Source organism: Nycticebus coucang, chromosome 1, assembly GCF_027406575.1.
Source record: "Nycticebus coucang isolate mNycCou1 chromosome 1, mNycCou1.pri, whole genome shotgun sequence".
Taxonomy (NCBI): Eukaryota; Metazoa; Chordata; class Mammalia; order Primates; family Lorisidae; genus Nycticebus; species Nycticebus coucang.
Window position 1 is genome coordinate 189090333 of NC_069780.1, and position 15782 is coordinate 189106114.

Sequence of the window (15782 nt, forward strand, 5' to 3'; positions counted from 1 at the left end):
CCTCCCAGGGGACTAGGATTATAGGCGTGAGCCACCGTGCCTGGCCTAACCTTCTGATAGATTTTCAAGCACAAGATTTTGACATTGGTAAGGATGGAAATATGCTGGGCAAATTCAACAAAACATTGGTAGATAAGATTGAAAAGTAACATATCAAAATTTAGTTAACAACACCCAGACATGCTATTTGATTTACATATCTGTTTGAGGAGTCTACTTTAGTTACAACAGTTTTTAAACTCAAAAATCAAAATAAATTGAATAGAGAAACAGGCTTTCTACCTAGAATTTTAAATTGCTGTAACACTATAGCATAAATTATTGAACAAACATTTAAAAGCTTTTGTTAACTTCAAATATGTAAGTAACATTTATTTTATCTTTCGTTTTATCTTTATGTAAGTCTTTTAAAATATATACATTGTATTTAAAATATACGTGTAGACATAGACGAAGTTGTGTTTGTAGTATATAAATGAAGAAATATAAGTTGATTGGTAGTAAATACCAAATCTCATTGATAAGAGTCTAGAAGAAAAACATTCTGGGAAATACTGGTGGAGTCATAGTAAAGATGTTTTGTCAGCATCACAAAATTGTCTCTACTAAAACAATTGATGAAAATGTCACTGGGCTAGGATTCACTTTCTGGAATAAAGGCATTTAATTTATAAATAGATTTTAGAGGAAAAACATTTTCGCCTTTGTTTGGAGGATGAGATTAAAATGTTTTACTGCTTTTCATTTGTTTTGCTTCTTCATTTCTACTTTTCACGTAGTGTCTATTAGCTCCAGCTTAAAACTGGTATTAATGTATTCGCTACTGCTGGGTTAATCTTACTAAGAGTACCTTTTGTTTCTAGCTGCTTCATCATATAACCAGTGTTTGGTAAGTTTGTTTATATTTTAATGATGGAGAAGAGAATCATCCCTAACCTTATCCTAATTGTAGAATATAAATTTCATTTATGAGACTGTAAATGCTGAGAAATATGGAAACCATGCAAAACCATTTCACATTTATTTTCGACCATTATCAGTATCCTTGGAAAAAAAGTACTCCTGCTGGTGATCTTGTCTTGTCCCGGCCACATGCTTTCCTCCTTCTCTACTGGGAAACCCTGTGACTGCTGCCACTCACCCTTCAAGGGCAGCTGGACTTTCCCAGGGAGAAGGCCCTTGGAAGCCCTGTTGGAGGTGGAGGAGGGAAGTCAGGTTGTGAGCCCCGCCATTGGCCTCTATAGGGTCACGTCAGACTGGCTGTGAACCTTGATCAAAAGCCAGCTTCCACAGAGACTCAGACTGTGTAGCTACACCTGGCTGGCTCTCTCTTTGTGTTGTTGTCCCTCTGAACCCGTCGGAGCCAAGGATGATCTTCATTTCCCCCGCCTTCCCTCGACCTCACTGTTAGATTTGTTTACAGTCCTTTTTTAAATTATGGTATAGGAAGATGTCACATATTTCTTGTAGGAACTTTTATAAAGTATTTAATAAATACATTTTTAAGGCTTTCCCAGCTTTTGGAAGTGATTTTAATTCTATTTAGAGCACAGTATATATGTCGTGTTTTTCTTTTAAATTTGTCTTATATTGCTTGCTTATTCTCTTAATCTGTCAATGGTTTTGAAGAGAGACAGATATTCCAAATCAATACAAAATAGTTGAGTTTTGTTGAAAACAATGGCATTGAAAAAAAAATTTTAATTGAGGCTTGAGGAAAAAGAATTTTCAAAGTACTTTGCCTTATTTGTCTAGACGGGGTTGGCAAACTTTTTCTGTAAAGGGGCAGATAATGAATTGAGGTTTTGCAGACCATGTGATCTCTGTGTAGCTAATCAGCTCTGCACTGAGGTAAAAACCAGCCTTCGACTGTAAATTAGTATAAATGGCTGAGTTTCAGTAAAATTGTATTTATAATAACAGGTGGCAGGTCCCATTTGGCCTGCTGGCTTCAGTTTGCAACTTGTATACCACAGTAAGACAATATTAGAAAGTGGATATAATTTTTAAAAGAAGAGTGGGTATAGTTTCTTTCATTCAAAAGTATAGAATTTTTAAAGATATATCAGTGATAAACCCTTACGATGGATGAAATTACACAGTCTTTGACATTTAGATCATATTTAGGGGAATCTCCTAGTTATATTGCTCCAAAAATAATTACAATGTACAAAGAAATACTTGGCTATACGAATTACGTATGTATCAAAAAACTTAGCATCTGTTCTGTTTTAACTGAATAATAGTATATTATATTTATGTGATGCCTCAAATAGGATTTGATATTTTTGCTGATAGTGAAATCACTTACCAGATATTTAATTAACCCTAGGCAATGTTAACGCGGATGGCATTTTCAGATTAAGCTGGTGCCTGGGTTAGTCTAAAAATCAATGTCCATGTTCATCTTCACACGTGTGTGTGGACACATGTCTTTCTGCATGTGGGCTCATTGGCCTGTGTCTCTGTAGGAAGTGTGGGTGAGTGAGGCGGGAGGGGGTGGTTAGTTGACTCATTAGCTCCAAGTCCTCTGCAGGTAATAGTTATACTCATTTATGGGGTACATGTGATATTTTGATACAAACATACAATGGGTAATGATCAAATGTGGATAATTGGGATATACATCACCTCCAACTTTTATCATTTCTTCAGGTTGGAAACATTCCAAATCTACTCTTTTGATTACTTTGAAATATACAATAAATTCTTGTTAGTACAGGGTTTCTTTTGCTCCCTGTGAAACAGCATGGAGCAGAGCACCTGGGTCAACTTTCCTTATGGAAGGCCAGCTCCACAGGCTGAGACCAGGGTCTTCACCTCACGCTCCAGAGATCAGTCCTTGGATTTCCAAAAGGCACCAGTGCCTGTCAGCAGAGGGATAATTGGTAGAGAGATTGATCAGGCATCTGGAAACAGCTATTGGGAGAACTTACGTGCTGGTGTTTAAGTTTGGCTTAGAAAATGGCCAAGCCTGGCTGGTTTTAAGTCCAGTGACTGAAAACCTTTCACAGGGCAACTATGGTTTGTGGCAAACAATTTACTTTGGATGTTACTATGTTGAGGGACAAAAGATTTGCCTGTCAATCCCCCGTTTCCTTAGGGTGAGCTCCAGGCATTGTCAGCCTTTCAAACTGACTCACAGAGACCACTGTCTTGGTTCTGTCCCAGCCCAGTGGATCGATTTCCTCCAGGAACAAGGAAGGGGAGGTATTCATTCTTCCAGGAATAAGGAGGGGGAGGTATTCTTCGAGAATACCAAGATGGTTTGCAGAATCCTACACTGTACTGTGGAGTTAGTCAGTGGATTTATAGAATGCAGGCATTTTGTGGACAGGATCATTTTTAAGCAAGAAATGTTAGATGTGCCTTCTAGAGTAGAAGACTTCCAGACAGTAGTGGGGAGGGAAAACAGACAATGGAATGATGTTGAAATGCTTCTAAGAGGGAGGGACTTTGCAAAGCGTTGGAGGGTGCGAGGAATTTAGTGCACAACTGCAGATGTTTCTTCCTCTACTTCAGGGCTATTATAAGACTAGAAGGATGTGAAAGTTTTCTTGCTGGGCCCTCGGCCCCAGACTGGCAGCTTATCTGGCTGGCTAAGGGGCTTCCCCTCGCTGTGCTGTCATCACATTTCCTATGCAGGGGCCTGGTTGCGAGGACCGATCCGTCTCTCCCGATACTATGATAGAACAGAACTATAATTGAAGCAATGTGCAGTGCATTGGCACACAGAGAGCTGTTTATTAAAGCTTATCCTTTTTGTGCTGGTAGGCTTCTTCCAGCTACAAACTACAAGAACGAATAAGAAGGCTACTGCTCATGCTACATAAAAGCACCCTAGCTCTGCCCTGGCCCATGGTCAGAGAAGCTGTTTAATTTGCAATTTCTGCAAAATTTTACCCTAAGAAGAATTCTTGCGTTAGAAAATAAAGGGAAAAATTCCATCATTAGTGATGGTTAAAAGTAATTGATAAATTGTGTCAAATTTGAGCCAGCCCTATCTATTATGAGAAAGGGATAGAAGTAATTGTATTCTCATCTTTCCTTATTCTCTAGCTCATTGCTAACTCGCAAACGGCCACTTTCTCTACATAATGCATTCGGGATGTGTCTACGTTGATACTTCCCAGGGAAGCAAATCTGGGCTTGAGTTTACATTATGAAAATGAAGGTATTTTGCTTTCTCCTTGTCACTATCCGTCTCTTTCAGAATTCTCTATTAGCTACTGTTTTATAGTCTGCTGAAAATTACTACTGTGTGAGATATTCATTGCAGGATGTTTTCATTTGGAATTGGAGTGCTCAATCAAGAGAATACATTTGGCATAGACAAAATCTATCTTTTTTTTCTTTTTCTTTTCTTTTCTTTTTTTTTTAGTAAGACCATGGATTGTGTGCGTTGAGGTATGTAGTCATTAAGTCCACAGACCCCAGTTTCTCTGTTACGTACAATGACCATGAAATCGAGCTTGATTTTGAGCACTCTTGGGACTAGGAAGAGCCAAATGGAGACAATGTTGGGAACAGTCACCCGAGGGAGAGACACACTCTCACTTGCACATATTCTGTCTAACACAGAGCATGTCGGTGGGGGGGTGGTGGTGGTGGTGGTGCATAGAACTTACTACGTTCAGGAATTTGATTAAAATAAATAGAGGAAGGTGGCAAAGTACTTTGGCCAGCTGAGGAGTGTGGTGGATGAAATTCCAAATGGCCCCAGGATCCTGTCCCCAGCGGATCCCTCTCCCCAAGTGTGGCCAGGACTGAGTGTAGTTTACCTTGTATGGTAAGGGGGAAGGGATTTTGCAGATTAGTTAAAAACTCTACTCAGTTGAGTATAAGTTAACTAAAAAAGAGGTTATCCTAAGTGGACTTGACCTAACCAGGTAAGCATTTAAAAGGTCTGCAGAGGGTGTTCTTTTGACCTTGAAGAAGCTGAACTTCCATGTTGTACAGAGAAGCACTTGAGGGGAAACAGTGGGCACCCTCCAGCAGCAAAAGATCTCAGTCCTACAGGGATCTGAATTCAGCCAACAACCAATGAGTTCAGAATAATATCTCGAATTCAAAAAGATATCTCAATCCCAGGCCAGTAAGATTCTAAACAAAGGACTCCATCAAGCAATGACTGGACTACTGACCCTTGAGAATTGTGAGAAAATAAGTAGGCATTGCTTTCAACCTCTAAGTTTATAGCCTTTGTTAGACAGCAAGAGAAAACTAAACAAGAGATTAGCATTAAACATTGCTGCCTTTAACACATTAATCCATGCCGAGTGGCTTAAAGCAATGCAAATTTATTATCATACCTCTTTGGGTGTCGGATGTTCAAAATTGGTCTCACTGTGCTGAAATGGAACTGGCGGTAGGAATGGTTCATTGTGGAGGCTCGGTTTCCTTGCCTTTTGCAGCTTCTAGGGGCCACCTGCACCCCCATCTCGTGACTCTGTTCCATGTTCAGAGTCATCAGCCACGTTACTCTTGCCCTTGTTTCCTTTGTCACATCCCACTTCCCTGATAAGGACCTTTGTGACCACATTGGAATCACCGGATGATCCAGCATCATCTCTGCATCTCAAGATCAGTTGATTAACAACCCTCATTCTATCTGCAACCAGCACTGCCCCCTTGCCATCCAGTATAACACAGTCACAGCTTCCAAGGCTTAGGATGAGGACATGTTTATTCTGCTTAGCACTAGGAATTCCAGGCTTATGCTGCTGAATGGGGAGGTACCCGTGGGACACGATGGGACATTTATTTTAGAAGGAGCATTCTGATGACATGGCAGTGCCCAGCTGAGAGTCCCTTTCTCTATCTAGTTAGCTGTGCCTGCCAGTAAGTGCATGATGTTTCAGTGTTCGTAGGGCACTTTAGATTCCACTATTTGAGTTATTTCCTGGAAATAGTATTAATTAAAGGGATTTAGCTATAAATATATGTGTGCAATGCTGCTTTCCCTTCATATCCATTTTGCGGGGGAGGGGGGTGTCATTTTGTACATTTGTATTACATCAATTAAAAGTCTGGGAATGGTGCACTGAATTGTTTCCTAGTAACCACCTTCAGATGTTTCCGTGTCCTTTCCATTTGATTGCTGAAGACCATGGGGAGAAACCTAAGTCCCCGTCCCACGTTCACAGGACTCTGACTTCATCAGTTCTGGCCTCAGGTCTTTCCAATGCTAACTTCCTCTACACTTCATTTTTCTTACCTGTTTTTCTTTTCTTTTCTTTTCCTCTATTTCATTATTTTATTTATTTTTTTTTTTGTAGAGACAGAGTCTCACTCTATGGCCCTCGGTAGAGTGCCTGGCCTCACACAGCTCACAGCAACCTCCAACTCCTGGGCTTACGCGATTCTCTTGCCTCAGCCTCCCGAGTAGCTGGGACTACAGGCGCCCGCCACAACGCCCGGCTATTTTTTGGTTGCAGTTTGGCCGGGGCCGGGTTTGAACTCGCCACCCTCGGTATATGGGGCCGGCGCCTTACCGACTGAGCCACAGGCGCCGCCCTCATTATTTTTTTTTTAAATGTGTTTTGCATGAATTATTTACTGTAGGGATTTGAACCTAAATTTCTATGATACTCTGGGGTCACAGTTGGGAAGAAATGAGATGTGAACTCACCATCTCGCACGTCAGAGGCGCCCATATTCTGAAGAGGTTAAGTGTTGACCAATGTTCATCAGCTGTCCACTCCCATCTGGAAGGGCAGTATATCTTGGTTCCCCTTAATTAGGTTTCTTGGCTCTGTTTACTTTACCCTATTTGGTGATCTGGAAGTCTATGAGAATCTAGATATTCCTCATTATTCCTCAAAAACTCTGTGAGTCAACAAATAAATAATAAGATATGGATATAAGACTTACTTTTCACATAAACTGGGACTTTTCAACCATGACACGGCTGACTTCTTAGGCTGGTGACTCTGTTGTGGGGTGTCCTGCGCAGTGTGGGGTGTGCAGCAGCATCCCAGCCTCTACCTACTGCACAACAATGTCACCCTCTGTTAACCACACGTTTCCAAATGTCCCCTAAGGAGACATTGGAGACCACTGGGATAAGCATATCTGAAAATTACAGGGAAAACGTTTTTAATAGAGCCTTTTTGACCGGATCGAATTAGGTACAGGAATGAAATGAAGGTATTTTAATTCTAATAGAGAAAAATTACGTGCTAGAGGGACAAGGGGAATTTTATTCCCATAGAAGTAAAAGCACATTATCAAAGTATGATAATTTTTCTATTGTTTTGTGTATTTAAGTCCTACCAATATCCTCAAATGCTAGAAATTAAATTTTGATATCTCACCTTAATTCAGTAATATTTTATTTAATTTCTCATCTATAAAATGGGGATGATATTGTTCTCACAGCAGAGGGTCATTGTGAGGATTAAATTAGACTTTTAAAGTGGTTTTTATTGTGCCTAGAAGCTCTTAATTCATGTTAACTAATGTTATTAATGAAGAATTGGGTTAGGTTAATGAAGGAATTATTGAAATTATATGCACACAAACCCATTGCATATAATTATTTTTATATTTAAAAAACTTTCACCTTTTTTTAGTAATTGGGACAATTTTTTTCTAGGTCTGAGGAAGACCACTGGATGAATATTGTGACCAGTGATGTTCTTATCTTAGCAAGCTGGTTCACTTGAGAATTCTCACCCTAAAACTTACTGGTTTGCTTTTTAAATTCTTCTTTCTGCTGATTTCAAAGACATCCACTTGCATGACCACTAAAATAAGGGAAATAGTGAACATTGCCTGTATTTAAAGTCAGCAGCTAGGCACCAGGATAGTGATGTTTAGATTGTCATCCCTGATATAGTTTGAGGCTGGGATCGTGGGGCCCTTGTGGGCAGAGGCACTGCCCGGGGAGCTGGGTGCTAATGTCGGGTTGTGGGGAAGGGTCCCCACTCTGTGTGGCTGTGCAGCCTGAGCCCAGTCCTGTGTTGAGGTTTCCTTCACTTTCCCACCTGTGCAGGATGATGCGGGGCCCCTGTCGTGAAGGTCCCATCCCACTCTTGTCTGTGCCATTCTTTCCCTTCCTTTTCTCTGATCCGTGAACAAGATCGATGGGGATTATGTACTATTTGTCGTGCCTGGTCTGTCTGTTGACAATGACATTGAATGCATTGAACACAGAGACGTCTGTCACAGTAGATGTACAGTAAATATCAGGCTCCTCAAATGGGGGCCCTGGATTTGTCAGTATACAAAGTGCCAGTAGATTTGCTTTTGACATACGTACTTGTTTTTCTTACTTCTGAAATGGAATGTGTCTGAGAAAAAATACCTGTTAAAAGAAATTGTTTCAAAACCTCACCCCTGAGGCACATGCCTGTCTGCATCAAGGTTCAGTCACCTCTTTCTTGTAAAGGGGCAGATAGTTAATATTTCAGGCCTGTAGGCCAAGTAGCAATAGCAAAGGTACTATGTAGGTGCTCCTATAGGAAAAAAATAAAAATAAAACCAATATCCATGCATACCTTCTTGGCCATGTAAAAGTACAAAGACCATTCTTAGCAAGGGGGCCTTCTGAAAAGAGGCAGTGGTCGGCTTTGACTGATGGGCCACCTTCCTCCCCGCCAGGAACAGTAAAGACGTCTGTCTGTTAGATCTCAGTAACATGATGGCTTGCGTTGGGTCTTTTTTTTTTCTTTTGTGACCAGTAGTTGCAGATAAAATGAAGCTTTCTAACTGGTCCTGGAGAAGCACCCTCTCCTCCAGTACATCTGGGCTGCTTCTCTCCAGGTGTATACTGGAAGCAACTTCAGGAGGCTCCGAGGCAACCTGAGAATTTGCTTCCACAGTGATCCGTGTGCTCCTGAGCAGCCCTGACTTCCCATAGCCACCAAAATCACTTCACGCTGCATTTTTGGGCCAGAGTTTAAAGAGAGTTTTTAAACTCCATGGACTAACAGAATATTTCTACTCAAGTTTTGGGCCATCTATTTCTTAGAATTTTCACTTCCATATAGATTTTAATGTTACTGTGTCAGGAGTCTCAAAGATCACCCCCAGGCTCAGTAATTCTCTGGAACTCAAGGACTCAGCATATATACTTAGGCGTGGCTGTGATTTATTATAGTGATGGCAACAAAGAAAAATCAGCAAGGGAAGAGGCACATGGGAAGAGTGTGGGGGAACCAAGTACAAGTTTTCAAAAGTCTTCTTGCAGTGGGGTCACATTGGACGCACTTGATTTCTCCACAGCAAACTATGACGACAGGAGGAAGTGTTGTCTACCAGGGAGGCTTGGTGTCCAGGGTTTGTATATTGGGCTCTGGTTTCATAGCACCTCTGTCTGGAATGGATTAAAATTCCAGACTCCTAGAAGGAAAGCAGATGTTGAACACTAATCACCTTGCTTGCTTGCACGAATGGTTTAGGCAAGAATGGCAGGGAGCCCTTCTTAATGAAGAATGGGGGAAACCTCCTGACATTTGAGCTGAGGCCAACTGATGACAGTCTCAGGCCTGCTCTGCTGATTCCTCTGTGCAGCTATGAAAGGGGCCTGGAGTTCATTGTCGTATGGTATTGAATAGCCCTGGTTTCCTAAGTGAGAAATGACTCTTAGAACTAATCTTTATTTTTTGCCCGCAAAAAATGATAGACATTTATCATATTTTAATACTGCATATATATAGAAGTAGAGAATATAATTAGATACATGTTATAATTTTTTTGTTTTCAGACAGAGTCTGTCTCCCTGGGTAGAGTGTTGTGGCATCATAGCTTAAAGCAACCTTAAACTCTTAGGCTTGAACAATCCTCTTGCCTCAGCCTCTTAACTAGCTGGGACCATAGGCACCCGCCTCAACATCCTGCTAGTTTTTCTATTTTTTGTAGTGATAGGGTCTCACTCTTGGTCAAGCTGGTCTCAAACTCCTGAACTCAAGCAATCTACCTGCCTCAGCCTCCCAAAGTGCTAGAATTACAGATGTGAGCCACCACACCTGGCCCATCTTATAAAAATTTATAGAAGCCTTAAGATCACGCTTCACCATATAAAATTTTGCATTTTGTATTTTATGCTTATTTGCTACTACTACAGGACAATGTTTCTATTGTATTTTAGTGTTCACAGGAGTATTTTCAAGAACATTATCTTCTTTGTACTATATATTATCATTTTTTGGTACAAGCAATCCTTTGGTTATGAGTGAGATAGGTTCTGTAGGTTTGTTCTTTAGCTGAATTTGTATGTAAGTTGGAACATTTGCCCCTTTCTTGTATAGCCTCCATTCAGAAGTGTGAGCTGTACATCATTTGGATGTTTATAACTCGGGGAATGCCTCTAAATGGTACAACCTTCCCATGTATTTGAGCTAACTTAGACAGACAGTTGCATAGCTTACCAAAGAAAGCCAGAACATAAATTTTGTTCTTGTATTCTTTATGAATCCCAGAGCCACCTCTTACTGAGTCAGATACAGGTCACAGCTCCAACACAATTAGCTGTTATTATTAATATCTACTTTTGCTGCTTCCATGCCTACAGGACATCATGTATTATTTACCTGGCTCTCTCTTTCTCCACATCTGCTGCTAAGGTGTCTGTGATGGAGCTGGAGGAAGAGGGGGATGGAGAGTTCTATTCCCAGTAATTTGTTACCGGTGAGGACTTCAGATCATTCAGTGTGACAACAAATTAGGAGCATGAAGCTCTCGTCTCCATGCCGTTATTTTCCTCTCAGAACACAGAGGCCTCCCTTCCTGGGCCATATCTGTTGTTTCAGAGGAATGCACTTCTGGAACTCCTAAAACCTGAGTATCTTACAACCTAGAAAGAAACGGATTTTGCTTAGCATCCCAGAAGATAATTCTCTGGAGTAAATGTGAAATGGCTTGCCACCTTATTTATTTTAACATTGTCATCTTTTCTTTTCTTTTTTTACTGTTGGGGATTCATTGAGGGTACAAGAAATCAGGTTACACCGATTGCATTTGTTAGGTAAGTTCCCTCTTACAACTGTGTCTTGCCCTCAAAAGGTGGGGCACACACCAAGTCCCCACCCCCCTCCCTCCTTCCCTCTCTCTGCTCTCCCCTTCCCCCACTCCACTGTATCATTAATTGCCATTAATTGTCCTCATATCAAAATTGAGTACATAGGATTCCTGCTTCTCCATTCTTGTGATGCTTTACTAAGAATAATGTCTTCCACTTCCATCCAGGTTAATACGAAGGATGTAAAGTCTCCATTTTTTTTAATGGTTGAATAGTATTCCATGGGGTACATATACCACAGCTTGTTAATCCAGTCCTGGGTTGGTGGGCATTTAGGCTGATTCCACATTTTGGCAATTGTGAATTGAGCTCCAATAAACAGTTTAGTGCAAGTGTCCTTATGATAAAAGGATTTTTTTTTTTTCCTTCTGGGTAGATGTCTAGTAATGGTAATGCAGGATCAAATGGGAGGTCTAGCTTGAGTTCTTTGAGATTTCTCCACACTTCCTTCCAAAATGGTTATACTAGTTTGCAGTCCCACCAGCAGTGTAAAAGTGTTCCCTTCTCTCCACATCCACACCAGCATCTGCAGTTTTTAGATTTTATGATGACATTGTCATCTTTTCTAAAATAAATTGAAATATATATACTTTAAAAATAAATTAGTATGTTTAAAACACAGATAAATATGACTTGCCCCCCAAATTATTAAGCAATTACCAATCAAACAGTTGGTGCTAATTATTTATATACAAGATAGCATTTTAAAAATGTATGATAAATTATAGCAATCTGTCAAAGTGTTGAAAGTGATTATTTATTAAGTGTGATGTAAATGAAATTCACCACCATGGAAGGAAAATGAATTCTTTATTAACATCTAATTATCTTCCTCTCACTCTGGATTCAATATGGCTTACTTCTCCATCAAAGTGCGGAGCCCAGGGGCAATGATATTTATTAAGATAGCATTTTTAGTTCCATCATAATTAAGATTTATTCGAATTCCAGATCAGTATTATAACATTACCATCTACTAACACATTCTGAACTTGGTTGCACAAAAAAGGATTAAGAAATAAACTTTACATTTCTTTCCCTGAAAGTCTCAGGACCCCATTTTCTGAGTTTTTCCTGTTGAAGGAGGGGCCCTATCACTGTTCTGTCATTCTTCTATGTGGAATTGCTAATTGTGTGTCTTCCACATGTAGAAAATTCATTCTATATACTTTTTCACATTAGCCTGTCTCAACATTTTTATCAATATGCTAAAAATATTTGTGAGTCATCCAAGTGAATCCATTGATTGACAGCTTTAGTGGTCCTCTGGCTCTTAACAGATGAAATCTACGAATGTAATATTTCAAGAGCATATAATAAGCCCTGCAAATGGAGTCCAATCTATCACCAGTAAAACAAGAACCAACTGCACTTATCAGGAACGGGAAGTAGCATAGGTGTTTCAGAAAGCATCAATTATAAAAACAATCAATTTTTTTATGTATAACATTATGATATAGGATATTATGACTTGGCTTCCTATAACTTCTCCCATGTCCACCCCTAGCCAGAGATTGCTCTGAAGTAGATCTCAGAACACATGTCAATTCATTTTTACCTACTATAGTTAAATTCCATACTTTGGAGTTACAGCCAATCAGAAAGCAGAGAGAAGTCGGGGACCAGGAGGGTCAGGGAATCGGATGCTGTGTGATCTGAGGAGTGAGAGGAGAAACACTCCCTTTCAGGAACACTGGTCTGGAGAGAAGGAGATCCCTGAGGATTTCAGGGTCTATGAACAAGAAAAGAACAAGGATGTGGGAAAAGGTTAAGAATTTATCTCTACGTATTTTAAGGGATAGAACCAGAACTAAGGAGTAAAAGCTGAAGGGTGATAGATGTTGGCTCAATTTAAAGACGTGCTTCCTAAGGTTGAGCGGCCCAGAGTTGCAATGGACTATCACAAGCAATTGATGCTGATTTTTTCCAGCTCTCTAGGGTTTTCACGCCTCTAGGGTGGTGTTTTTCAACCTTTTTCTGTCTCACAGCACACACACTTGAACCAAGAGTTAAACTTCTGTGACACACCTAAATTGTGTTAATTTTAAAATAGTTAAAAAAAAAAGAATATACTTATTGTCCTTTGATGTCATTGGAAAATAATTTAATTGACGAGCTTGAAAATTTTTCTGCACACCTAAGATCCTCTCATGGCACACCGGTGGAAAATCACTGGTCTAGAGCAACAGCTTGGCAGAGTGTCATGGGGGTCAGTTTTCCAAGAGCGTCGCGTGAGATTTCCCGTCATAAAGCTTTTTATAACCCGAAGTGCCTGTGATGTCTGACTGATTCTCAGGCTCTTCTTTGTTTTTATGTGATCCAAGAATCTAATCTTTTCTGAATATGAAAGTCAGGTAAGAGCTTTATCCTACGTTTTGCGATGTGGGCACAGAAAGTTGTGGAGCGTTCTGAGGGCTGTGAGTCAGCAGCCTGGGGACTCACCTCCATCCTGCAGTTCTGGGCAGAGCCTCGTGGGTTACACACCTTCTGTAAGTCTCAGGCTTGATATCTGTAAAACTCCCCGAGTCGAATTCTCTTGTGTGAATCTGCAGTCAGTTGGGTGTTCGGTTTTAGATGTTAGTACTTACTGTTCAGATTTCTAGAGTCTGCTAAACTTTCTATGTCAATATTGCTTTGAAATAGGTGAATTTATATGCATGTGTTCAGCAGTCTGAACTGGCCATACAATGATGAATCATTTAAGGTCTACTTAGAAGTTGGCTAGAATTTGGTGGGCCTTTTGGGATGGATCAAATTATCTTCACTTTTCTAAGAGAATAATTTAATCATGCCAACTTCCTCCAATCAAAAGAAAACAATTACAATTATGTCATTGCTAAAATCTTTCTACATTTTTTCTCATGAGGGTGGGAAGAAGATGCTTACAAGAGAAAATAGTGTTGCCTTAAGGGATAAAAAGTTTCCACTAATGGCTTATTCAACCAAGCATTACATCATTCTATTGGTAAAGACTTTGAAAATGTGTAATATCTAGTCATGTAGGGAGTCACAGCCCTGCAGAGATGGTCACAAATAACAAGACCCCCCCCCCCAGATCTTATGTTTCTATTCATCTTTGTTATTAGTAGTATTTAAAAGGAAGACTATGTCAGTAGACCCTGTGCATAAGAATTAGAAAGTTCAGAACTCATGTGTGCTTTCAGACATGCCTTGGCAAACTCTGGCATCTTGTGTTATCTGAAACATCGGAGCCACACACAGAGCTGTTGACAAGACTGTCCTCTACTTTGGAGACATCCACCTATGTTCAGAGACCTGGACCATCCCTGCTGCCCCAAAGTGCCCTTGGAAAGACACGGAGCCCCAGCAGCACTCTGAGCCCAGACAAGGTGGCCTTGAACAGTGATGTCTTTTGTTCACAAACAGATGGGGAAGTGTGAGATAAGTGGATTTTTTTTGTTGTGGTGGGAGAAGACGTGGGAGAGATTTGGAAGCAGGGGAGCTGCAGGGCAAGGAATGTTGGAACATAGCAATTGCTCTTTGGTCTTCCTCCACAAAGCACTGCCCTTCTCCCAGCATTTTTCACATGCCAGGCCCTCAACAAGAAAACACGGTGGCATGCCCTTGACCTTCCCAAGAGCGCCTGGTAGCCGGCCAGCTAGTCCTCCTCAGGCCCTGTGTCTGAAGCCCGCAGGTGCAGGGTGAGCAGAGAGAGGCCTTGCAGCGGCCCAGCCACTCACTGAACTGGGTTTAGTGCAGCCTAAGGGTGACACCTGCTTGCATTACCTTCTTTTCATCCCATTCCTGGGGCTGTCACAGCGTCATAAGGATAGCCAAACACAGGACCGTTGACACCAGACAGATGAGCAGCTTATGAGTCGTAAGTGTTCATAGCCTGCGAGAGGAGGACGCCTCACCTACCCCAGGGCACGGGATTGTGGGAGCAGGCTTTGAAGTATCAAGAGGGTGGCCCCTAGTCTGAACTGAAGGGCAGGGTTGACTTGTCTGAGTAGATTCCATGGGCTGGCAGGGAATGGAAGCAGTCAGCAGGGATCAGCAGGAAATGTGCTTGGTCCGTTTATTGAGGAGGCTGCTTGTCCAGAGGCCCTGACCCACAGGAGCTGTGTCCGGAGGGAACATGAGGTCAGGCCCTTCTGAACTCTCCCAGTTTCTCCCAAAGGTTGAGGAAGCACTGAACAGTGGACCTTAATTTTTGGTTTACAACATGATGCCTGTGGAAAATGCGATTATTAGCATTCACAACATACCACTCACTCGGTTCAGTCACCCGGCTCACATATTAGTATCGTTCCCTAACTTTCCGTTCATGAATATTAACTGCATATACATTGTACTGAAGAATCCCCCCAGGAAGGTTAGAGGGAGCTGCAGATCACAGACAATCTTTCTTCTCCTCTTTGGGGTTGGAAGCCAGAGATGCCTGACTTATTGGTAAGGAAACTTGGCTCCTGCCTCTGCCCACCCTGAACATGGCAAACTTCTGAGAAAGGTCCCGCATAGAAAGAGATGGATGTTTGGTGTTCTTGTTATTTAAGAGCTATATTCATTTTTGAGTGGGAAGGTGGGTTTTTTTTTTCATTACCTCAAATATGACATAAAAATTATAAAACCAGAGATTTGCTTCCTCTTTTGTATTTGCATCCTCAACTGCCAGGGTCCTCTGGGGACACCCTGGACGTCGTGCACAGGAGACCTCACCGGGGCATGTCCACATGAGGATATGCCCATATTGCCAACAACCTGGAATCTCAAAGCTGAGAGTTTTTGAGTATTTTTC

The 15782-nt window shown here is 41.1% G+C and overlaps 1 protein-coding gene across 2 annotated transcripts in view; it reads left to right on the forward strand.

Moving 5' to 3' along the window:
* Nucleotides 1–15782, forward strand: part of SEMA5A (semaphorin 5A) — a 475532-nt gene that overhangs the window by 276354 nt on the left and 183396 nt on the right. The gene's annotated exons all lie outside the window — the stretch shown is intronic.